The 26,681-nt window shown below is 41.5% G+C and overlaps 1 protein-coding gene across 7 annotated transcripts in view; it reads right to left on the reverse strand.

Moving 5' to 3' along the window:
• LOC129721273 (uncharacterized) overlaps positions 1-17,764 on the reverse strand; it is a 79,297-nt gene extending 61,533 nt beyond the window's left edge. For 2 of the 7 annotated variants that reach the window (XM_055673652.1, XM_055673651.1), the window contains exon 1: positions 17,504-17,764. The gene's annotated coding sequence lies outside the window, so the exon portion shown is untranslated. Of the gene's footprint in view, positions 1-17,051; positions 17,158-17,228; positions 17,370-17,403 lie in introns of those variants that run through there. The other 5 variants (XM_055673653.1, XM_055673657.1, XM_055673658.1 and 2 more) reach the window with 5 other exon arrangements.
• Between the last annotated feature and the right edge of the window lie 8,917 nt (positions 17,765-26,681).

The raw sequence follows: 26,681 nt of genomic DNA on the forward strand, positions 1-26,681 counted from the left end.
GTCATGAGGATTCCTTTTCAGGATTCCTTCTCCAGGACGATTCACGATTCCAATGTGAGGAATCCTAGGGAATCCATGCGAATCTCATGTGTTCGTCCGGGTTGTCAATTTTCGATTGGCCTTTTTTTTTACTTCAAGCTGATTGAGCGTCATTTGCGGGAAGTTTTGATATTCGCTTCAATTCGAAAAAATCTGCAGCAGAGGCACGTCGAATGATTGAATGGCAATTTCGATATAGAAGGTAGAAACCGACTTAAATTGCGAAAAAAAAATCGTGGACGCAGAAGTGAAGTTAAAACCATTACAGGAGATCTTTACTGACAATAAGAAATGCGTTTGAAGCAAGCGTCAGAAGAATACAAGAAAAGACACGAAAAAGTGATTCTTCTGCATGACAACGCTCGACCATATATTGCTTAGGCGTCATCCACAAATTACGTAAGGATTGTTTTCTAACATTTAGACCACACCCCCACCCACCCTAATAAGGCTTAGTAACATTTCGCATTACCTCCTTCCCCTACATAAATGTTATGTAAGATTTACTTTTCCAGGAAAAAGTTGTTTATGAAGAAGTTACAATTTTATACATATGGCGTATTCGTGAAAAATTAAAACAAAACAGTCAGTTCAGTCAATATCATGTTAAGGTGAAACGGGACGTGGTCGCGATCAACTCGAATTTTGCAATCTAATTATTTCTTGATTTATGAAGACTACGTACATGAAACTTTGATCAATGGTTTTCACAACTGTTGCATGCCTGAAGTGGCAATTTGAGCGCTGTTTATTTAGTGGAAGCCGAATTTTTTACGCTCAAACTACAAAAGTAAAAAGAACTCTATCCTCAAAATTGTATAGGAAAAGGCCAAAATCCCGTTTCACCTTAAAGTTAATAAAACTTAAAATTCCCAAAGTTCCACTATCAAAATCTCAGCGAGAAATAATTCAACTAATTTTGTTTTTTAGTTCTGTAAGTTTTTATTTTTCAATATTACGTAAGATTTTCTCGAATCCTCCGCTCTCCCTCGTAAGCATTCGTGAGAATGCTGGAAACCACTTCTCTCCCCCTAAACCCTTACATAATTTGTGAATTACCCCTTACATCGTCAACAACGTACCTGGGAACACTGGAATAGGACGTGTCCTACCTCACCCGCTGTGTTCTGACATCGCTTAATCCAACACCATCTCTTCCGATTAACGACGCATGGGCTGGGTGACCAACACATTCGTTCTTTGGAATGGAAGAGACCATAAATTAGGTTCATTCCTAGATAGCATGAAAAAAGAGCAGTTTTTCGACGTATATGGCCAAGATTTTCACAAATAAGAATGTAACTATTTTTTCTCAATAAAGCCCCGAATTATAATAAAAATGGTGACTTTCGATGATAACCAAAAGCTCGATTCTAAAAGAAATATTTTGAATTTTTTTGAGGTTTCTTTACTTCAAAACAAACACAGCTCTTGCTCTCTCTCTCCTCTTCATGTCAGTATTTTGATATTTATGCATGCTTAGTTCTATTCAAAATGGCGTCGAAACAAGAAGCATTGAGCAAGCGCATTCTACAGTTCTAACTGAATTGCACAAAAATCATGACCAAGAAAATGCAAAAACTCGACTGTGTAAAATTTCCTGCAAACCTCTGAATAATTTGTCAGGAAGGTAACGGAGGACCGGCCAAAGTAATCGACAAAAAAGAACTTCGTTTTTCTTGTTTAAATCATGGTTCCCACCCAGTGACTCGGCTATCAATCAAGACGTGTACGAGAACGAATATTCGAAGAAAATTCTGATTCTTTTTGACACCATGAAAGATATGTGCTTTGGCCCGGAACAATTTTTTTATGAAATTTCATCCAAATATGATTAAACAAGTTTAAAACTTCTCAACAATTTAATAAATGAAATGAATTTAGGGTAAAGTGACCTTAAGCTTGGAAAACTGAGTAAAGTTTCGTAAAAGTTCAAATGTACTGTTAAATAAACACATACAGTTAAATAAACACATTTTAAATAAACACTGGACTAATCACTATGACCAGAAATATTCCTCTATTGTGATGACGCGCAGATGTCTGCTGTGTTCCGTACTTCTATTATTAGCAATATTGCTATCAAAGTAGTGACATGATTATATTATTATCCGTTCGTGTGTGTGTGTATGCTTTTTCCTTCAATGCTTAGGGGTTATTCACAAATTACAGAAGGGCTTTTCTTCTCACCAATCTCAAATTTTATGTAAGAATTTCTTTACAAGAAAAAAAAAATTGGTTAAAATATATTTATTTTTTGAAAAAGAAATGATTTATTCAAGTCGGTCTCGAGGTACGATACTGGCCGTCGTCGTAGGTTTGAGTCTCGGCTCGAGAGAGACTGTTAGTGTTAGTAGGATCGTAGCACTAGCCCCGCAATTGTACACTAAACAGTTGGGAGTTCAACTGTTAGGATCTCAGCGAAATATTATTTAACTGTTGAATAAAATATTCTAGTTTTGTATGTTTTTGCTCTTTATTTAATTTTTTAATCTTATGTAAGATTTAGTCGAATTCCCCCTCTCCACTTTCGTAACCATTGGTAAAAAAATTTTGGTACTTCTCTTCTTCACATCAAACGCTTACATAATTTATGGATGATCCCGTGCTGCTCTATTGTACAGCAAACACATCCTCAAATGTAGTCGTTTATTAGATTTTTATACAAGACGTTCAATTTAATTTTTTCAACATAGGCCTATGTTGATTGTACGTGTATAGTTTCTCGCGTTGTAAACAGTGCTGATGAAAGTCATTTTCCCCAGCAAAATTCTTCAAAAATTACAGCAATAATTTTCAATTTTCACTACCAATGATCACAGCGCTCTTTCAGATACACTAGATTTTCGTCCTAGTAACGTGCTGTTATACTCAGATAAAATAGATCGCGCGCATCGTTTACTGTTACGGAATCAAATTTGACGACAAATCCTACCAAATGATCTTCACTTCAAAGCGGAAAAGAAAAACAAACAGTCCACTCAACCAAAATGAACCTCACCGAAACACTTTTTCACTGACACTGACCGATGCCTTGACAATCTTCGTTGACTGATAAACTGATTTTGTTGTCTTGCTTTCATCGCACGAAATATAATGAGGTGTTTTGACAGTTCACTTCCGTGCAAAAAACGGGAAGGGAGAACTCTGAAAGGATTGTAAAAAAATAACGTTTATGGATGCTTTTTTTCACTTTCACTCAAGAGTGTCAACAAATATCAACCCTGGTTGTAAATATTCAAGTTTTAAAAGTGAGAGTTAAATTTCCAACAACAAAAAATAATGTAAAAAAAATGTACATGAAACATCTCAAATCGACTACTCTTAGCAATATGTGCACTCAGAGTATTTCTGATTTGAATTAGGTGTACCTAATGGTGTACCTTACATGAAAAATCGTTATTTGCACTCAAAACATATAATTTACATTAAGAAAAACATAAAATGTACACTAAAGTCGCTTTTTCGTGGGGGATACGTGCCGCGTGAAAAAAAACCGCGTAAATTCCGGAATCCGCGTAAAAAAACCCACGTTAAAAAACTGCGTAAAAAGCGACCTTAGTGTATTAGGTGCGCAACCAACTTCTTCTTCGAATTGAAATATGTATCTTGTTTTACAGTAATCACCCGATTTATAGGGTGTTTCATTATGTCTAAGCACGATTTTGAAATGCCCTTGTTTGTTCAGTCAGCATGACATTTAGACAAAGCATTTTCCCGGAAAATGAAAAATGATCGTGCACAAATACTAACTATCCCTGACGTTTAACTGAGTCGATCGGCGAAAATGGAAGGTGTAGGCTTTGGATTCGAAATGCGCTTCGGAAGTTTGAGATTGCAGTTTGCAGGACAAGCCGAGATCTGGGTGGAACCCAGGTCCGGTAAACGGAACTTTGGATCGGAGAGTCTTACGTGCTTACACCAGTAAGAAGAGTGCCTCAGTTCGGGATGAAGCCAAAAAAGTAGGGTCACCTCTCAGTATCGCCTATTGTGCCAAGGTAAGATTAGGTCTAAAGACAATGATTAGAAGCAGAAAAAGCCAAAACGGAGTCAAAACAAGAGTGCGAAAGTTGTACGATCAACTGCTTTGTGTCATTCGTTGTTTTGCTTTCGTCTCGATTAGACGCAAATTGTTCATCTCCGTTAGAGTTTGCAAAATAACAATACACGAGTTATCGTACGGGTGTTTTTTTGTCGATTTGTTCTTGTGCTGCGCGATAACAATAGCCGGTAGTTTATCGGCGAAACATCTTCTGCACACTGGTAGGGGCAGGCTACCCCGCCAGTGATCCGATACGCAGCTGATATATCAGCAAGAATAATTCTCCCGCACCGCTGTTACCCCGCTAGCAGCACGGACCACCATACGATCGAGCGAGTGGAAGTCAACTACAAGTGGCATCTACAAGGTCGCGTGTAGGATACGGCCACTGTGTCACAACACGAAGCTGGATCGTCATTGTTTGTTCTACGGAGACGTCCGATTAATCCTACTATCAGCCGTGAGGTCGTGACTTAGACGTTCGGTGAAGTATTCACTTTAGAATTTTTATCATTATTATTAATAGTATTATTATTATTGTTATTATTATAATTAATATTACTATTATTATTATTATTATTATTATTATTATTATTATTATTATTATTATTATTATTATTATTATTATTATTATTATTATTATTATTATTATTATTATTATTATTATTATTATTATTATTATTATTATTATTATTATTATTATTATTATTATTATTATTATTATTATTATTATTATTATTATTATTATTATTATTATTATTATTATTATTATTATTATTATTATTATTATTATTATTATTATTATTATTATTATTATTATTATTATTATTATTATTATTATTATTATTATTATTATTATTATTATTATTATTATTATTATTATTATTATTATTATTATTATTATTATTATTATTATTATTATTATTATTATTATTATTATTATTATTATTATTATTATTATTATTATTATTATTATTATTATTATTATTATTATTATTATTATTATTATTATTATTATTATTATTATTATTATTATTATTATTATTATTATTATTATTATTATTATTATTATTATTATTATTATTATTATTATTATTATTATTATTATTATTATTATTATTATTATTATTATTATTATTATTATTATTATTATTATTATTATTATTATTATTATTATTATTACTATTGTTATTAGTATTAGTATTACTGCCTTTTTTTTATTTTGATCCATTGTAGTTTGAAAAATTGTTTTTAAAATTTAATAGCAACTACTTGACCCCCCCCCCCCCCACATTCGAATATTTATCGTTTGTGTGCGGTAGAGCGTAACGCTCCCGCAAAATGGACGACATGCAGGTGCAACTATTCCTGGATGTGGAAACAACTGGGGAAGAGATTGAGATCTCCCCCATCAATTCCCCTCTACCTTCCCCGCTACCTAGCCCCGTACCAAGGGTACCGGCAACACGGGTGAAAGCTTACCCAGATGCTTCGAAAGGTCCGTTCGTAGTTTACTTCAGGCCCATAAAGAAGCCTCTAAATATAATTCAAATCGGCAAGGACCTGGCAAAACAGTTTTCGGACGTAACCGAAATTACAAAGGTTAGACCGAACAAACTGCGAGTTGTTGTGAGTAGCTTGAAGCAAGCAAACGCAATTGCTAGCTACGAGCTCTTCACGAGAGAGTACCGCGTGTACATCCCTGCCAAGGACGTGGAGATCGACGGTGTGGTTGAAGGAAGCCCCACGGTCGATGACATTTTGCGTCACGCGGTTGGCTGCTTCAAAAACCCCCTGATTCAAGATGTAAAGATACTGGATGTCAAGCAATTGCATTCAGTATCCATCGAAGAAGGGAAGAAGAAATTCTTCCCTTCGGATTCCTTCCGTGTAACATTCGCCGGATCCGCACTGCCGAACTACATCTCTTTGGACAGGGTTCGTCTGCCTGTACGCCTGTTCGTACCGCGGGTCATGCATTGCCAAAACTGCAAGCAGTTAGGTCATACAGCCACCTACTGCTGCAACAAGGCACGCTGCAGCAAGTGCGGAGGCAATCATGCTGAGACCGCTTGCAGTGAGGATACTGAAAAGTGTCTTTACTGCGAGGGAACTCGGCATGACCTTTCGGCGTGTCCCGCGTACAAACAGCGCGAGGAAAAAATAAAACGTTCCCTCAAGGAACGATCAAAGCGCTTTTTCGCAGAAATGCTGAAGAGTGCTGAGCCACCCTCGACAGGAAACATCTTTTCCTTTTTGCCAACCGATGAGGGTACATCTGACGATCCCGTCGAAGGGTGTTCTTATGCCATGCCAGAAGGATCTAGGAAGAGGAGAATGATCAACTCTCCTAATCTTTCTCGCAAAGGTCGCAAGATAACCCCTAGCGGAATGACCAATAAGCCAACACAAAAAGGAAGCGGTGAAGAAAAACCGAAGCAAGTACCTCCCGGTTTTAATTTTAAATCAAACCAGGAGTACCCACCGCTTCCTGGGGCACCAAAAACCCCTCGTGCACCCATTTCTCGATCAGAAGATAAAAAAGAAACAGGGTTCATAAAATTTTCTGATATTGTGGACTGGATATTTAAAACATTCAACATACCAGATCCCCTACAAAATATTCTTCTTGCCCTTCTTCCTACAGTGAAAACCTTTTTGATGCAACTAGCAGCAACTTGGCCCCTCATTTCAGCTATCATATCTTTCGATGACTAATACGGCGAAAGAGGTTAGGAATTTTATCACTGTATTACAGTGGAATTGCAGAAGTATCATCCCCAAATTCGATCTATTTTCTCATTTAATAAATATATACAATTGTGACGCATTTGCGCTCTGTGAAACCTTTCTCAATTCAAACGATCAACTCAATTTCCACGATTTTAACATTATTCGTCGAGATCGAGACTCACACGGTGGAGGGGTACTTTTAGGGATTAAAAAGTGCTATTCCTTCTTCCGAATCGACCTCCCCTCGATCTCGAATATTGAAGTCGTTGCCATTCAAACGAATATGAACGGAAAAGACCTATGCCTTGTTTCGTTATATATGCCTCCATCCGCGCGGATTGAACAGAAGCATCTCACTGATATAGCAGAGTTGCTTCCCGCGCCTTTTTTGATATTGGGAGATTTTAATTCTCACTGTTCGCTATGGGGGTCGCTGTACGACGACAACCGATCTTCTTTAATCTGTAACTTGATCGACGACTTCAATATGACAGTTTTGAATACTGGGGAAGCGACACGTGTACCTAATCCTCCAGCACGTGAAAGCGTGCTTGACCTATCCCTTTGCTCGACATCACTAGCGTTAGATTGCCGGTGGAAAGTAATCAACGATCCCCACGGTAGTGATCATCTTCCAATCGTTATATCAATTGCTAATGGTTCAACTCCCCCGAACCCAATCAATATTTCCTACGACCTTACACGTAATATTGATTGGAAGTGTTATGAGTCTATTATAGCGCAATCTATCGAGACTCACGAGGAACTTCCTCCGGAGGAAGAATACGCGTTCTTAGCTGGCTTGATAATCGACGCCGCGACGCAAGCTCAGACGAAACCGATACCCGGGGTAACGATTAGACAACGCCCTCCCAACAAATGGTGGGACAAAGAGTGCTCTGAGCTGTACGCGCGAAGGTCCGCGGCGTATAAGGACTACCGGGAGTACGGCACTGTCAACCTGCTTCGAAAGTACGAGGCACTGGGCAGGCAGATGAAGAGCTTAGTAAAGGCGAAAAAACGCGGGTACTGGCGGCGGTTCGTAAACGCGTTGTCGAGGGAAACAGCGATGAGCACTCTTTGGGATACCGCCAGGCGCATGCGGAACCGTGACGTTTCGAATGAGAGTGAGGAGTATTCAGATCGCTGGATACTCGATTTTGCCAAAAAGGTCTGTCCGGACTCTGTACCGGAACAGAAAACCTTTCGCGACGCGTTATTAGTAACTACGGAAGAGCCTCCATTTTCGATGTTGGAATTTTCAATGGCTCTCCTGTCGTGCAACAATAAGGCTCCAGGGTTAGATAGAATAAAATTCAACCTGTTGAAGAATCTACCCGACTCTGCAAAAAGACGCTTGTTGAATTTGTTCAACAAGTTTCTTGAGCTAAATATTGTTCCGCATGACTGGAGGGAGGTAAAAGTCATTGCTATTCGGAAACCCGGGAAACCTGCCTCTGATCACAATTCATATAGGCCGATTGCGATGCTCTCTTGCCTCCGGAAATTAATGGAGAAAATGATCCTCTTACGGTTAGACAAATGGGTCGAAACAAACGGGTTACTTTCAGATACTCAATTTGGCTTTCGCCGGGGCAAAGGGATGAACGATTGCCTAGCGTTGCTTTCTACTGAAATTCAACTAGCCTTTGCTCGAAAAGAGCAAATGGCTTCTGCGTTCATGGATATTAAGGGGGCTTTTGACTCTGTCTCTGTAGAAGTTTTAAGCGCGAAACTTCATTGGCAGGGACGTTCACCAAATTTGAATAACTTTTTGCTCAATTTGTTGTCAGAAAAGCATATGTATTTCTCACATGGCGATTCGACAACTTCCCGAATTAGTTACATGGGCCTTCCCCAGGGCTCATGTTTAAGTCCTCTCTTATATAATTTTTACGTCAATGACATCGATGAATGTCTTGCAAATTCATGCACGCTAAGGCAACTTGCAGACGATAGCGTTGTATCCATTACTGGTGGCAAGGCTAGCGATCTGCAAGGACCATTGCAAGATACCTTAGACAATTTGTCTGAATGGGCTCTTAAGCTGGGTATCGAATTCTCTCCGGAGAAAACTGAGCTGGTCGTTTTTTCTAGGAAGCATAACCCAGCTCAGCTGCAGCTCCTACTAACGGGTAAAACGATCTCTCAGGTTTTAGTCGCTAAATATCTCGGGGTCTGGTTCGACTCCTAATGCACCTGGGCTTGTCATATTAGGTATCTGACACAAAAATGCCAACAGAGGATTAATTTTCTTCGTACGATTACCGGAACTTGGTGGGGTGCTCACCCAGGAGACCTGCTAAGGTTATACCAAACAACGATATTGTCAGTTCTTGAGTACGGCTGTTTCTGCTTTCGCTCCGCCGCGAACACGCACATTATAAAATTAGAGAGAATACAATATCGTTGTTTGCGTATTGCCTTGGGTTGCATGCAGTCGACCCATACGATGAGTCTTGAAGTGCTAGCGGGTATTCTTCCGTTGAAACATCGTTTTTGGAATCTCTCTTACCGGTTGCTAATTCGATGCACAGTTATGAACCCATTAGTAATTGAAAATTTCGAGAGGTTGGTCGACCTTCAATCTCAATCCAGATTTATGACTTTATATTTTGACTATATGGCTCAAGATATTAATCCTTCTTCATACGATTCCTCCAATGTCGCACTTTTAGCTACTTCTAATAATGCTATATTCTTCGACACCACCATGAAACAAGACATTTCTGGTATCCCGGATCAATTGCGACCCCAAGAGATCCCTAAGATTTTTTCCAATAAGTTTAAACATGTTAGTTATGATAAAAGGTTTTTCACTGACGGATCTAATCTAGATGAGTCCACTGGCTTTGGTGTTTTCCACGAAAATTTTACCGCCTCCTACAAACTCGATGCTCCTGCTTCCGTGTACGTCGCAGAACTTGCTGCTATTCAGTACTCTCTTGGAATCATCGAAACCCTACCCATAGACCACTACTTCATCTTCACAGATAGTCTCAGTGCCATTGAGGCTCTGCGATCGATGAAGCCTGTGAAGCACACCCCGTATTTCCTGGGGAAAATACGGCGGTTTTTAAGTGCTTCAACAGATAAAAATTACCAGGTTACCTTAGCGTGGGTCCCTTCTCATTGTTCCATTCCGGGCAATGAAAAGGCTGACGCTTTAGCTAAGGTGGGTGCTATTGATGGCGATATTTATGAAAGACCAATTGCTTATGATGAATTTTATAGCATTTTGCGTCAGAGAACACTCAACAGTTGGCAATCATCATGGAACTCAGATGAACTGGGACGGTGGCTACATTCCATTTTTCCTAAGGTATCGACGAAAGCATGGTTCAAGGGGTTGGATGTAGGTCGGGACTTCATTCGCGTGATGTCCAGACTTATGTCCAATCACTATACGTTAAACACGCATCTCTTTTGTATAGGGCTTGTAGACAGTAATCACTGCGTTTGTGGCGATGGCTACCATGACATCGAGCATGTTGTTTGGTCGTTTTCCGAATACTGTGGTGTTGGGTCTGAGCTTATAGATTTCCTTCGGGCCCGAGGAAAACAACCGAACGTACCCGTTAGAGACATTCTGGGAAGCGGTGACCTCCAGTACATGACACAGCTATACGTGTTCATAAAACACGCTGGTATTAAAATATGAAACTCTTCATTCCCGCTACACGCTGAAAGAAGATGATTCACTAAGCTGGAGACACTCAAACAAAGACTCGGCATCTTTATGTTCACGCAGACACCTCAGTCCAAACTGCTCAAATAGAACATCACTGCTTAGCCATGTACAAATAAATAAATCGTATAACTCAATATAGTTAAAATCAAAATTGTAACTCCCCTCCTCTCACCTTAAATCCCCACTAGCTCGTAGTCGGCCGCGAGAATAAAGAAAAGGCCTCCCTCTTCTCCCTGCTAATTTAGAATTTAAAAAAAATGTACTTGGCTCAGTTAAACATAAATTGTATTGTGCCGTGTCAAATAAACTATTTAAAAACTCAAAAAAAAAACTTCTTTGTGGAAAACCGGTGTGCGTAATAATGAACGATTAGACTTGTGTCAAGTTTGACTACGAAACACGGTTCGACACTTCTGCTTCTGCCGAAAAGTTTTGTGAAATGATTTAGCAAGCCATATGTAAATGTAGCATGCTTTCCGAACCGTCCAAGAGTGTCTTAATCGGCGTTTGCTTCCCATGATCCGTAAACATGACGACCCAGTACTGTTTTGGCCAGATTTGGCATCAGTACACTACTCAGTTGGTACGTGGTCCCCGTGGTTCTGTGGTTAGCGATGTCGGTCGGCTAGCTCTCCCACACGGTTGTGATGTCGGGTTCGATTCCCGATCAGGTCGAGGGTCTTTTCGAGCAGGAAATTTTCTCGACTCAGCAGTGGGGCACGGTGTATCTCTGTACTTATCCTACAACATGCAAAATGTGCCGAAAACAATATCGATAACGTATTCTCTCAACTAATCTAGTTGATCGAGACCGCATTAGCCCCCCAGGCTAGCGTGCGATATTGTTTTTTTACACTACTCAGTTGGAGCCGGAAGAATTGGACTGGCCATAAACGCATCGAAGACCAAGTACATGAGAGGAAGAAGTTCCAGAGAATACAATGTAAACATCCTGCCACGAATTCATATTAGCGGTGATGAATTCGAGGTGGTAGACGAGTTCGTGTATCTGGGCTCACTGGTGACTGCTGACAACGACACCAGCAAAGAAATTCGTCGACGCCTTACGGCAGGATATCGTACCTACTTTTAACTCAGGAGGACGCTCCGCTCGAATAAAATCCGCCGCCGCACGAAGTTAATCGTCTACAAAACACTGATCAGACCGGTAGTCCTCTACGGCCACGAAATCTGGACCATGCTTGTGGAGGACCAACGCGCCCTTGGGGTTTTCGAACGAAAGGTGTTGCGAACCATCTGTGGTAGATCATGGCGGAGGCGGATGAACCACGAGTTGCATCAGCTGCTGGGAGAACCACTCATCGTTCAAACGGCAAAATCGGGAGACTACGGTGGGCTGGGCATGTCGTTAGGATGTCGGACGACAACCCGGTGAAAATGGTTCTTGATAACGACCCGACTGGAACGAGGCGACGGAGCGCGCAGCGAGCAAGGTGGCTCGATCCAGTGGAAGACGACCTGCAGGGCCTCCGCAGACGACATGGCTGGCGAGCTGCAGCCATGGACCGGATCGAATGGAGACGACTTTTTCGAACAGCAAAGGACAGTTCGGCCTGGGGCTGACTGGTAAGGTAACACTAATCAAAGGACACGGTGGCCTTGTACCAATCCAATGAAGTTAATTTTGTGCCAAAGCAGATGAAAGGCCAATCGACACTTTCTGGGCTCTTACCAAGGCATACAAACAAAATTAATCGCTAAACAAAATTATCGCTAATCATTCTGTGCTAAAATTGATGAGTAGTCTTCGATCGAAAATTCGTTCGCTTAGCCTTGGGGCTAATAGCGGCCTCGATCAACTAACTAGATTAGTTGAGAGATTTCGTTATCGATATTGTTTTTTGGCACATTTTGCATGTGTAGGATGAGTACAACGATACACCGTGCCCCAGTGCTGAGTCGAGAAAATTTCCAGCTCGAAAAAATCCTCGACCCGATCGGGAACCGAACTCGATATCACAACCGTGTGGGAGAGCTAGCCGACCGACATCGCTAACCACAGAGCCACGGGGACCACACTAAGAGTGAAATAGAAAGTAAAAATAAAAAATCGAGTTTATTTTAACAAATTGTGTTTATACCATTTATTTGAAATCGCGGTTAGGCATGATGAAACACCCTACATCATCCTCCTGATTCTGTTTGGGGTGATAAAATAGGGAAAGTGATAGAAGTAGATTTTTTTCATACCTTGTGATCAATCGTTTCGTGTGAAAGCGGGAGCGTGTATCTCAACACCGTTGTTAACTTGAGCAGTGTACCTCAAGGAAGCAACTTGGGACCGTTTTTTCTTACAATATTTTTAAATGATATTGGTATTTTGCTTGGTGATGGATGTAAACTCGTCAAACGGCCACAATACGAGCAGAGGCTATAAAGTGGTTTCACTGCCTGACAACATTCATTCTCTTACTGCTAAAGTCGTTGAAACTTACATAGAAGCACCCAAATGGGAAGTCCTACCTAACCCGCCATATTCCCAAGATAGTACACTGTCCGATTATTACTTGTTTCGTTCGATGGCACATGATCTGGCTGATCAGCATTTCTGCTCATATGAAGTCATCGAAAATGGCTTGGTTCAAAAGACGAACATTTTTATCGTAACGGTATTCAAGCTCTGCCAGAAAGATAGAATAAAGTTGTAGCTATCGATGGGAAAATTTTTCAAATCTATAAATCATTTTCTGCAACTTATCCAAAAACGGTTTTTTAGTAGAGATTAAAGTTTTTGTGATACCATGTTTCAATGATATCAGCTACTACAAAAAGGGCATATTACAAATAAAAAATACTCAACTACTCATTTACCGATTTCGAAAAACACTATATCGAGCCTCGTTCCTTCTGTCAATATTGTTGCAAATTATACCTCCTTGAGAGATTCCACCATGTGTTTCTCTGGCCAGTTTTACTGTTATCCCTAAAATATTTATTGGTCAAAACACCGCTAAACCATTTTCAAAATGTATGCATGAATGGGTTCATGGGGAGACACACTAAAATGGTCCTGACATTTGATCCCTTGGGTAAAATTAACTGAAATTTTTATTATAGCTAGTTTATGGTGCATTTCTGACACTGCGTGAGTTAGTTCCGTTAGGGGCGTGCGATATTGCGGCTCTCAACCGAAAACCGAACGTATTCGTCCAAGATGGCCAAAAACTTGCATCTGAGCAAAAATTTTGCACAAAAGTTCAAAAAGCCCTAAACCGTGACGAGAAACAGAATACGGTCGCAAAATCATATCCGGAAGTTATACGACTAAAGGCTGACGAAACCACGACGAGACTCATGTTAAGGCGGACTTCAAACAGGTTCCAGAGAGAACCTGTTTGATGCTCCAGAGAACCTCCGAACACAGAATATGTCCAAGTTCATCCAGAAGTTTTCGATTTGGAAATGATTTGTTCTAGCGAAATGCGGAGTACACCTTTCATTACCTCAAGCACCATGAATGGACAGGTGTCTTTGGAAGAGTGCCTCCACAAGCGGCTTCTTACTCTCCTGAGAGCTCACATTAGGTCCAATGATCTCCTGGCCAGATTTGGTATCATGCTACTACTCGAAGGACTTGGAGTGGATCTTAATCTCCCAAATACACCGGAGTTGCCTTACCATTTTCACACCGAAAGTTTGCTGACAGTTGGATAAAATCCTGAAACTTGGGAATTTATTTTGTGTGTGCAAATTTTGTTTTATACACCTTCTAGGTGACGAGTCAATTGTCAGTTTCTGATGCAAAAAAAAAAACATTTTTGTAATATATTTTACGGTGTAAGCAATAATGTAATTCTCATTCAATCAAATCTAATTGCAACTTAGATCTCATAGTATAGAATTGGAAACAAGAACAAACTTTCACCGCGATTACCTGTAAAGTAACCCTTTTTGATATGTATCCTGACTATAGAGCAAATAGTTCACGAAGCCGAACCGTACCTGGCGAATATAAATTCTATTTATTCAAATTCAGCCCCATCAGTAGCCTAAATTTATAACCTCAATAAATCTGCCGGTTTAGGCAAGAGTTGACTCCAAAACAGCAAGGTACAACGACTTCCAACAGCACAGAAGAACAGTAAAATTACGATCGTTTATATTCTTGTCAGCAAAGCTTCCATACCTCACGCGAGAATTATACTAGAATTCTTTGGAATGATTATAACTAATTGGTTGAATAAAACTTTAGTTCCATGCCTAACTAGTAGTTGAACTTCAACTTCATAAATATGGAAATAACTGTCTTTAGGAGCCTATAAAATCCTAAATCGAGCTAGTTAAGGTGCACAGCACACATCTTGATGCGAACCGAAGAAGCAAATTTTAATTTCATGCTTGATGGTTATTTCATGAGATCCTTCCTGCAAATACAAAGTTCAAGGTGGCTTCACTCTTTCTCTCTCTCTCTCTCTCTCTTCCTGCTTCCACTTACAGATGCACGCCCTTATGTTCTTTTATCGATTTACCAACTTTCCCACAGCCAATCTCCGATTTCGGCGTGAAAAATATAAACGAGCTTTCATCGAGCCGTCGCGGGTCTGCTGATTGTAAATCCGCAAGCGTACCTTCGGCGAGAAGCCCAAAAATATAAATGAAACATTTATCCGGATGAACTGATCTGGTTCTGGCATTAGACGGTTGGTTTGGCATGTTACTATATTGACTCGATGAAACACGTCATAAACGTTCAATCGATAAGGATGGGTTTATTTGCAACTGAATGAGGTTTACAGTCGGCATGTCCCACTATCTGACTATTTGCTAAACAATTTAGGGGCCCTTCTTTGAAACCGCCAACGTTTCCATGCATCCCACGATGTAAACATAATTAGCATTCACTGCTTATCACGCGGTGAATAAATCTAAACAACTGGCTCGAATTGGCCGCGAGGCTTGAAATCAATATAGGCAGAATCTCCGAGTGTTCGCGATGGTTTGTGAATTTCATTTGCGAATAAATTTACTCGTTACGTCAGCCACGGATGCCACCGTGCCCAGAGCAGGGAATTATACGGTTGTGTTTCGATATTCTATATACCTACCGACAGGTCGGATCCGCATGCGGAGCAGAAATTATCTCTCATCACCACAGGCTTAGACAGATTAGGGGTTGAACCCGAGTACAAAGGGAGACCGCAATCCGCAAATGAACGATGATTTGCGTGATTGAATTTTTTTCCTTTGGCATTAAAGAAACCAGTTTCACGTGGTCGCCAGCTCAGCAAAGAACGCAAATGAAAATTGAATGCTTTCTTTCGTTATCAACCGGGAAAAGTTGGAATAAATATGATATTCATGAAAACAAGGTTTTTACGACGAGAAGACCGAACAAAAAATCGAATTGTGGGCATCGGAGAAGCTGTGAGTGACCTCACTCAAAAATAAAGCAAAATATTGTTTATACTTTTGAGAACTAATACATAGCTAAACAATTTTAGTTATGATGACTATAGTTAGAGCTATTTGAAGTTCATTGAAGCGGTGATATAAGTAAATGCTGAAATAATAATAAAGATAGAGTGACAGGAGTTTGTCAATCATCAATAAATTTGAACTTATAGCAGTAGAATACTGAAACTCCTCAATTAGTGTAAGAAATAATTTGCGATATATATAAGAAAATAAAAATTAACTAAGTCAGGACCGAGAACCCGGGGCCTTCCGTGATATCGTGGCTCAGTGACACACACCATATGGCTACTTGAACACCAACGAACAAAAACATAGAACCATTGATCAGAAACAACATGTTAACATGATTCAATTAGATTTAATTTTAGCTCGTAGTCGGCAGCGAGGATAAAAAATTTGCTCTTAGTTTATAAGATACTTTATAAAGTAAGACACTAGAAATAATTGGCTCCGTAAAACATAAATATGTATTGTGCCGTGTCAAATAAATACTAATTGATTAAAAGAAAAAATCAACTAAATTTATTGTAAACTCAGTCATGCAAAATACGCACAAAAATAAAATCAGCAACTTCAGGACAGGACTCGTGCTTACATTTTGAAGATTTTGTGAACCAGTTTTTTTATTCGTATGTATTGTTCAATAATCAGAAACATACAGAAATGAAAAATCCCGTACCACTATTATTTCTGCTCCAATACAACCATTACACACTTTATAAACGATGTTTCATATGAAAATATTCGAATTAATTTTTCGAGGCGCTACATGATTCAAATGGCAAAAACAGAAATTTTATTCAATAAGTTATAAGTGTCGAGAGTAATTTATTTCAACATCTATCTTTTGAGCTACCCCATCATAACAGACGCATATTTACAGCAAACCCAGCCGTACCATTTTCTCCCGTCTGTGTCCTCCCGGGAATGCAATAAACGTGAAAATGATTCTGTTAGATACCAACGATTGTAGACAATAGAATTCAATTAATTCAACCCCCCACCCCCTTGTGTATTGTAAAACAATCAACTACTACAAAGAGTGAGAAATGAAACTAAGAATCACCCCACCGCGCTTCTGCTGAATGCCATTATTGTTGTGCTAATTACTTTTTTCGCGCATATCAACAATTCATTATAGGGTTCTTCACAGAATGCCAGGACTTCGCCATCCACTGGTATATCAATAACACAAGCCTTTACGATTTCAATTACTCTACAACATCCGGCACCATCGTTATCATCACAACACTTAATTATCTTTGCAGCGCCAAAAAAAAAAATCACCCCAACAAAACGCCTTTATGGCCAGAGCTAAATAGCAGCTTCTCCAGTATGGTTTCACTATCAGACCAGCATCTCACATCGTGGCAAAATTATCACTGCCTTTAAATCTTTTTATTGTCGCTGTTGTTTTCTTTTGGCGTTTATTTCGAACTGACTCACAACGATTTTCACCTACTGGGCACGTGTCAAAACAAACACGCAAACCTTTTCATCACTTCGTTTTTATTTTTGCACGAACAATCTTCGAATTCGCTGACGCGAATTTCAACACTTACATTCAAAAATCAACCACAGGAAATTGCAGGCACCGGCGCCAAAACTTCACCCTAAATCCACTGCTCGTTCACGTACAGAATTTTCCGCCCGACGCAAAAGAAGCCTTCTTCCCACTGCAGTGCAGCTGCCCAGAATTCAAAACACAAAACCCAAAAGCGATTGCAAAAAAATACACACTCTGCACAAAAACTTGATGTAAACTAAACAACCTACATCAAGCAGAGGGTAAAACTGCCACCTTAGTTGATGCAATGCTCATCGAGCACTGAAGCGTTGAGTTCCAGCGTATTCTCTAGCGCTAGCCTAGCATCAGAGTTGGCGATGCGACGGCCGACGACGGCCTGCTCGGGTGACGCCTCGCGTCGCGTTGGAACCCACCGACGAACCAGCCAACGACGGCGACGTCGTGCGTGCTATCAGTGAGTGTCCATGATAAACAGTGAGAGACTTTCGTGTGGGGGAGAAAATCGCATGCGGGTTGTTTGTTGGTGCGATTCGCGCCATCGCACATCCACAGGGAAACACAAGCCGGCCGGGGTTCACGAGCAGCAATGCGGTGATGGGGTGGGTAGAATGCGGTTTGTTGATATCGGGGGACCGGAGAGAGGGGGTGCAACAGATCAAGGACTCAACCTTGCAAATTGGTAGCTTCGACAGCGATAAATCGATATTAAAGAGGAGATAGGGATAAATTAAACTGAACAATATATAGGAACAGAGAGACTGTCAATAGGAACAATAAATATGTATGAAAGATTAACAATACTAAGACGAATGATGTACAATTTGGGTAACAATCCATATTCTACATTTGTCTCTTCCGTTAAAATAGCCGTGCGCAGGATGTAATCTTCCTAGGAACAGTTCCGATTGTACTATATTTTTGTGTGTGTGTTTTGTTTCGAAAAACTTGCGTTACTGACATCTAGTTCATCATTAACGATCGTTCATTCCCAGTCTTCTTTTGAATTGTAGGAAATTGAAATTGTTAATAATAATATTCAGAATATTTTACTCTAAAAAAGAATAGATTTAGTGCACAACAAAAAGTCAAAAGCTTCAAAAAAGGTAAAAACCCTAGGTAGTTTCAAGGTTTATCTTGTTTTGTATTAGTGGTCTCCGAATATCGATTCCGAAATGTCAAAAATGTTAACAATGCCAAAAATAATAAAAATGTCATAACGGTCGAAAATTTCAATGTGAAAAATGACAATTGTTCCGGGACGGAACCCAATTTTTGCTAACGATGCTCAAACTTCAATATTTTATTTTAATTAATTCACAGCATTTTGATTTTCAATTATTTGCTTACAATCTAGTGGTTTCCTTTCTCACTGTAAACATGCTTTAGTTTCTACTTACTTCTGACGCACCCATTGAATTTATACATTTTATTCTATCTTTATCTTTAAACTATATGTTACCACTTACGATTTACTTCGAAATTGTCCGGTTACTTTCTGGCCTAATTTCAGTAGGGAACCTGTATATTAGAGAAATGACAAGACACTCACCGTTAAGGCAACTGTCAACATCAAAACGGATAACGGCAATGCAAAATTATACAGATCGCCCGTTTTGATGTTGACAGTTGCCTTAACGGTGAGTGTCTCGGCGTCTCTCTGTTGTATAGGCTGACTAAATTTCAGGAAAGCTACCCTAACGTCGAATCTATGAATTCCTCGTTTAGTGTAACGCTGTTGCTGTCGAAATATATCCGATTAAATAAACTGCTTTAAATATATTTTTTTGTTTTTACTTTTTTTTTTCTCTGTATGCCTGAAGGGCACTGGGTACTGAAATGCCACTGCGACATTCTTGCTGATTGTCTTTTGTGGCGGGCCCCGATTGCTGTGCACAGGTTACGGATTGTTCGTACTCATTGATGGAGTAGAACTGTTTTGTTGTAAACCTGTACCCCAATTAGGTACAACATAGTTGATGAAACTAATGACCTGCTTGGGATTGGAGCTCCATGCTTGGTATGGAGTTAAAAGGTAACTTCCTAAGAAGTTGTACCTAGAGGAAGCAAGAGCTTCGCAAGAGCAAAGCAAATGCTCTGAACTCTCTGGTTCAGATTTGCAGAATCGGCGGGTGTCGTTCAACACTACGCCGATTTTCTTTAAATGATAAAAAGCGGGACAGTGTCCGGTGAGGAGTCTCGTGATTATCCGTAGGTCACTACGATTTAGACTAAGTAGCTTTTTGGCGGTTCCAGGGTTCGGATAGATAAACTGTTTGCCTTGTCTACAACCCTGTGCCTGTTGCCATTGGGATACTATTTCTAGCCTTTCCCAAGTTAATAGTTCGCTTTTGATAGCGGAAATGGACGTACCCAGAAACGGCTCGGGACCAATAAACCGCTGAGCTGATCCCTGTCTTGCTAGGTAGTCAGCGTGTTCATTAGCCTCGACTCCGCAGTGTCCGGGCACCCAAAACAGAAAAACTGAATTCTGTCGGGAAAGTTCCCGTAGAGTTTCAATGCATTCCCAAACAAGTTTGGAAGCGCATTTGACGGACTTAAGTGCTAGTAGTGCTGCTTGACTGTCCGAGAATATACCGATTTTCGCATGTCTGAAGTTGCGTTGCAGACATATTTTTGCGCAGATATATATGGCATATACCTCTGCTTGAAAAACGGTGGGCCATTTTCCCAGGGAAAACGTTTCCCTGATACCGGGTCCGTATATACCAGATCCCGTTAGGGATCCCATTTTCGAGCCGTCCGTATAAAAATTGACGATGCCAGGTGGAAGATTAGGTCCTCCATTGTTCCACATAGAGCGGTTTGTTTCAATCACTCTATATGGAATATCCATGTTGGACCTAACGTCCATCCAGTCGGAGACTGTGGTTAATAGCGGAGTTAGTTTGAACTCCCTAAGTATGCGAAGGTGGCCGATTTGGTCCCCTTCAAGTATGGTTTTCCTCCTTCGCAACCTTAGAGCGCCAAGCTCTGCTTCCTTTTTCACATGAAGATGTAGAGGTAGTAGGCAAAGCATAGCTTCCATGGCTGCAGTTGGAGTTGTTCGCATATCGCTGGTAACCGAAAGACATGCAAGTCTTTGAACTTTTTTGAGTTTGGCTTGCGCAGTCACTTCGTTCACCTTAGGCCACCACACTAGGGCAGCATAGGTGATTCTTGGTCAGGCAATGGTCTTGTAAGACCAGAGTGCCAAGTCTGGTTTCAGTCCCCAGGTCTTACCGAAGAGAGTTCTGCAGGCCCAGATCGCTGAGATCGCTTTCTTAGCGGCATGATCCAGTTGTGCAGACCAGTTCAGTTTCTTGTCCAGAATAATTCCGAGATATTTGACTTCATTGCTGAAGCCCAGTCTAACTCCACTCAGTATTGGAGGAGTGATGGAGATCGTCCTTCGTCTGCCGAATGGAATTAGGACTGTTTTCAAGGGGTTTATGTTTAGACCCTCCTGTAAACACCATGACATGGTGGTATTCAGAGCCGTTTGCATTCGGCTCGACAGAGTTGCGTCATCTTTACCTCTGACGATGAGGACGATGTCATCGGCGTATCCAATGACCTCGTAACCAAGCTGTGAAAGCTTGTTGAGAAGTGCGTCGACAACAAGTGACCATAACAAGGGCGAGAGAACTCCTCCTTGCGGACACCCCTTGATCACTGACATTGTTACAGACGAATCTCCCAAGGTTGCTGTGATCACTCTGCTAGAGAGCATTGCGTGTATCCAGTTCCTTGAAGTTTGGTCGATTCCCTTATGAGAAAGAGCCGTATCGATTGATTCAAAGGACGTGTTATCGAAGGCCCCTTCAATATCAAGAAAGGCACATAGCGCCGTCTCCTGATAACTTAGGGACTTTTCAATCAACGTCACTAAGCTGTGAAGAGCAGTTTCTGTTGACTTGCCGCTTTGATAGGCATGTTGGTTCCTGTTCAGCGGGGAGTCTTTAAGAAACTCATCACGGATATATTTATCCATTATTTTCTCCATCAACTTGAGAAGCGATGAAGTCAGACTTATGGGTCTGAAAGTTTTAGGTAGGGTTTTGTCCTTTCTTCCAACTTTGGGGATAAACACTACCTTCACCTTCAGCCAGTTATCCGGAATATGGCCCAGGATAAAGCTGGCTCTGAAGAGGTTGATGAGTTCGGACATGATAACTGCGGCCGATTTTTGTAGAAAGATGGGTAGTATGCCGTCTGGATCAGGAGACTTCATAGGGTCGAATGAGCTTAGAGCCCAACCTATTGAAGCTTCCGTGAACAGTCGACGGGCCAGCAGGATGGACTCCCGAGACGCCATATGTCTCGAATTGTCCTGCCGCGACCCATCACTATTCAGTTCTTCGGTCTCTGTCGATCCAGGAAAGTGGGTGTTTATAAGAACCTCCAGCGTTTCCTTGGTAGTGACAGTGAGGCATCCATCCTCTTTCCTCACCTGTCCTAAACCGTTAGTATGGTCTTTGGACATCGCCTTTTGGAGCCGCGTAGCTTCCGGCAGAGTTTGGATTCTTTCACAGAAACTAACTCTGGATTTCCGTTTAGCCTTGCGTAGCTCGGCGTTGTATTTGGTGAGGGACGCCCTGTAGTCGTCCCAGTTAGACGTGACTTTTGCCCTGTTGAACAACCGCCTAGTTTCCCGACGAAGGTCACTAAGTTGATCATTCCACCAGGGTACGTCACGGCATACTGACCGCTGTGTTAGTGGACAGTTAGCGTCGAAAGCATCCATGATTCTGTTTTGTAGATCATTTGCTGCCGAATTCAGGTCAACAGAATTTCGAATGTTGCTGTAACTGAAAGTTCGTGAATCGATCAGGCGTTCCTTAAAGGATTCCCAATCTGTATTCTTAGGATTTCTGAACAGCTCTCTTTTCAGAGGGTTAGCCTCTATATTAAAAACGATGTGTCTGTGGTCCGACAAACTAGTTTCATCGGAGACATGCCAATTTTTAATCCTTTCAGAAATAGAGGCGCTACACAGAGTGAGATCAAGGACCTCCTGTCTAATAGCGTTGATAAACGTGGGGTTATTCCCTACATTACATACATTGACATCGTTAGAAGTAAGGTATTCAAGTAGGTACTCACCCCTGGTGTTGGTGTCCGAGCTGCCCCAGATTGTGTGGTGAGCGTTGGCATCGCAGCCGATCAGAAACGGCTTGTTGATGGCCTTGCAGTACCGCACGAGCGCAACAACTTCGGGTGGCGGTATATCACCTTGGTCGCCCGGGAAGTAGGCCGACGCGACAACCATTTCCTGCTTTCCTCTGGTTGTCGGTACTTCAACCGTGACGGCAACGACGTCGCGTTGGATAAATTCTGTAATAGGTAAAAATTTTAGTTCTCTATTTAGCAGAATTGCAGTCCTTGGTTTGGACTGCGTGTCACAGTAGATTAACCTACCGTTAGGAGCGTTAAGTCCGAGAACTTTGGATTCGTTGATCCACGGCTCCTGGATGAAAGCAGCCGCTAGCTGCTCTTTGGCGAATCTCCTGCAAAGAACACCCGAGGCGCCTTTTGCGTGATGGAGATTCGCTTGCACGCAGCGAAGGCTGCTCACTTTGCAGTGAAGTTGCCGTCTTTGTCCGGATCGGAAGATGATTCTGGTATTGGCTGACGGCTGCCAACAGCGGTTTGGCTGGTTGATGGAAGTTGCTCTTCCTCACTGTTCGGCTTCAGTTGCAGCAGTCGATTGGCAACAGAAGGTCGTCGCGCACACAGTGGCGGTTTTTGACTCCGGGGGGTGCGACTTTTCGGTGGTTGATGCTTCACACTCTTGCGAGTCTTCGGCGGAACCGTCCGAGCAGCCGCGGGGTTGCGTTTTTTGGGTGGTGACAGGGCACTCACGGGGGAGCATCCTGCGCGTACCTTCCCAATCGCAGGGTTGCGTTTGGGTGGTTGTGGGGCACTCCCGGAGGAGTTTCCCACGCGAACCTTTAGCCCATTCGCAGGATCGTTTTGCCTGGGTGGTGGCAGAGTACTCCCGGAGGAGTTACCCGCACGTACCTTCCCTGACATTGCGACGGAGTCTTTCCCGCCTGTGACGTTCGGCCTTCCGCTTACCTTTCGGATGCGTGCTTTGCCGAAACCGTAGTGCAGTTCATAATTTCTACTCTCAACGAGTTTGGCCGATTCTTCGTCAATATCCAGAACTAGTTCGACCAAGGTCTTTACCAATTTGCGGTTACAGACTCGCCACATTTTGGTAGAGAGATGGTCGTTCTGATTCTGGAGTGAACGAAGAATCTTCTCGTCCGGAGAGTTCGCACTGTCCGCGAAGTAACCGACATACCGTCTGGCCTTCGGCAGATCCTTCATGTGGTATACACGAAGTTGTGCTCCCTCCCATGGTACGAGAGAAGGTACCTCCCTTTCCAACCACTGCACTGTGTCGTTGTCGGCACAGGCAAGTTGCAGGAAGCCATTTTTTAGATGGCAACCGTTAAACTTGGGCTTGGTGGTTGGATTTTCCTGGTCCGCAATGTGATCGAGGATGGAGGTCCGGACAGCCTGAAGCTGGTCCGTTGTGAGTAGGGAGCTGGGGTGGGTAGCAGAAGTAACCGCAAGGCTTATAGCTCCCACCATGTCCCTATATGTGGCCTTCGGGAGCGGCTTCGAACCCGATGACCCCAAACCAGTGCCGTTCCGCAGTTTTTTAGGCTGTGGACACTTAGTACTGGTGTTTGGTGACACCAAGTCGTCCGACCGCTGTCGCTTGACGGCAACTTGGTTCGATTGAGCAGGCTGTTGGAAGGAGGGTCAGCTTCCTGGCTTCTTCGTACGAGAGACCGGAGCGAAGATTTTTGCTCAGTCGCCGCCTTTGCGCATTTGAAAGTCGCTTGACAAGGGGTGCCGATGATTCGGGTTTCCCTTCGTCATCGGGCCTTGTCTGTGGACCGGGAACTAAGTCCATTTGACTTTCGTCATTCCCTTGTGGAGAAAGTAGGATTAAGGATGAAGCCGAGGGTCCTCCGTCCAGCGATTCGCTGTCGAGGTTGAAATCATCCTCATGCTCCATCTCCTCCGTTCTGCCCGGTGCGTTTGTTTTTATTGGACTACGCTCCGATGAGTCCATGGGTTCCGGCAAAGAAAGGCTGCCGGTGGCCGAATTTTGTGAAGTTTTGTCGTTCATAAAATTCCCACGAGTCGCTGGGTAAAGAAGAGTCCGCTGCATCAGTGACCCGCGTGATGCAGTAAGGGCTAATTACTGTGAAGGGTGCCCTGGTACTCCACAGGCTCCGTTAGAGGCTGGGTATTTCTTAAACCCCCCCCACCACGTCATCCATCGGCACGGGTCGCATAACACCTTAGCTTAGGGGTTTTAACCATTGGTTTTACGCAACAGCCATGGTTAAGAGCTGTTGCAACCATCCTCCTTTACAGGGGCTTTGGACCCTCTGCTACAGTTCTCAATAATTCAAGTCTATTCGTAAAGGCTAAACTGAACCAAGAGAATCGTAACAGGCGGAGTTTTGTTGGTCAGCATAGTTGTTTTTACTTATTCCAATATTTGTTGGAACCTATGACAAAATTTTCCCTTTCCAGATTATTACCGCGATTCACCGCTCCTGCAGGTAAGTAAACAACGGTAAGTATGATTCTTCTATGATTTTTTACTTAATAACTGAATCTTGTTAAATTCTATACTCACAGCTTTATTTGAAACGGATTTTGAAACGATATAGGTAGTTCCTCCTATTTTTGGACAATTTCTATTTTCACTCGAAAAAGTACGGTTTGCTTTAAGCTTTTATAAATCAACTTGAACTTTAGTTGCAAATTAACTAAGGCGAAAAACAATAATTCAGCTCGACAATCGAAAAAATTTATTGCACCCCAAAAAACAGTAACCCAGCGATTGCTCAGTATCTCAAAAAAAGACCTTTGTACCTACAGTGGCCTTGTAACGGGACACTGCCCAAGTAAATATCACTTTAAACAGATAGGTAAATTGCAAAATGATGCCTGTCGCTTTTGTGACCTAGATAAAGAATCCTCGGAACATTTATTATGTGACTGTGAAGCACTCTCTCAAACGAGGAAGCAATTCTTTGATAAACACTTAATACAACCATTAGATATCTGGATGACTTCTCCCAATAAGGCAGTGAGCTTTATTCGTTCAATAATACCTTATTGGGACGATGCCTATATTCAGCAAGTGGAAACCATTCAACCTAATAGTGGTACGACACCCTGATAAGGCTTACATCAAATAGGGGCCCGCCACAAAAGATCAAACCTCTGGTCGCAGTGGAAAATGTACCCAACAGGAAAAAAAAAACTAAGGCGACATCCATAAATTACGTAACGAAAAAAACCCAATTTTCGGACCCCCGGCCCCCCATATGTAACGAAACGTTACGCCAACATCTACCCCCCATAAAAATTACGTAACGCTGTAGAAGAATTTGCTTAAAAAAAAAAATGTTCGTTTTTGGAGAGTCTCTCCAGAGTTTTTGTGTTACATACCGTGATCTGACCTCCTCACTCTCCTATTTAATAAATCGTAACGCTCAAGTAAACTCCCCCTCCCACTATAAGCGTTAGGTAATTTATTGATGCCGCCCAATTCACGATGGCGACTTTATGTTTATTTTACTCTATCTTCTATATTTATTGATACTACTACAACTATACAGTTTGACACACGGATTTTTTTTCTGTGTGGAGACTCATCACTGCGACCAGAGATTAGATCTATTGTGACACACGGATAGCGGGAGAATAAGATAAGATAGAATGATCAGAAGTGTGAAGAAAACATTTCGTTTTATATATAATAATTATTTAAATGGTTTAGTAAATCAAAATTTGGTTTACATTTAAAAAAAATACACTAAATAAACGAAACTAGAAAGCTGATCAGAGATGTTTTTCCACCGAGCTATCGCCTACATTAAGCTGTGCTATCTCATCTGGAAATAATTCGTCCTGATAAATATCTACAAATATCCATAGTATTGTTTTTTCCATGACCAGGCAAAAACTCACTTTTTTAATCTTATTTCAAAAACCACCCCCCTGCGCAGGGCTATGCTCATCACCGTATTCCCAACCTACAACTTTTAATTGCCATTCAACTACCCGAAGAGACAAGAGCAATCTCAATTTGGACTCGTTAGCGAGAGTGCAAAACCTTCCCGCAAATCATTTCCGATGGGCTCTCATTGTTGAAACAAGACGATTTGTCTTCT

This window comes from Wyeomyia smithii, chromosome 2 (assembly GCF_029784165.1).
Source record: "Wyeomyia smithii strain HCP4-BCI-WySm-NY-G18 chromosome 2, ASM2978416v1, whole genome shotgun sequence".
In the NCBI taxonomy this organism is placed as follows: domain Eukaryota; kingdom Metazoa; phylum Arthropoda; class Insecta; order Diptera; family Culicidae; genus Wyeomyia; species Wyeomyia smithii.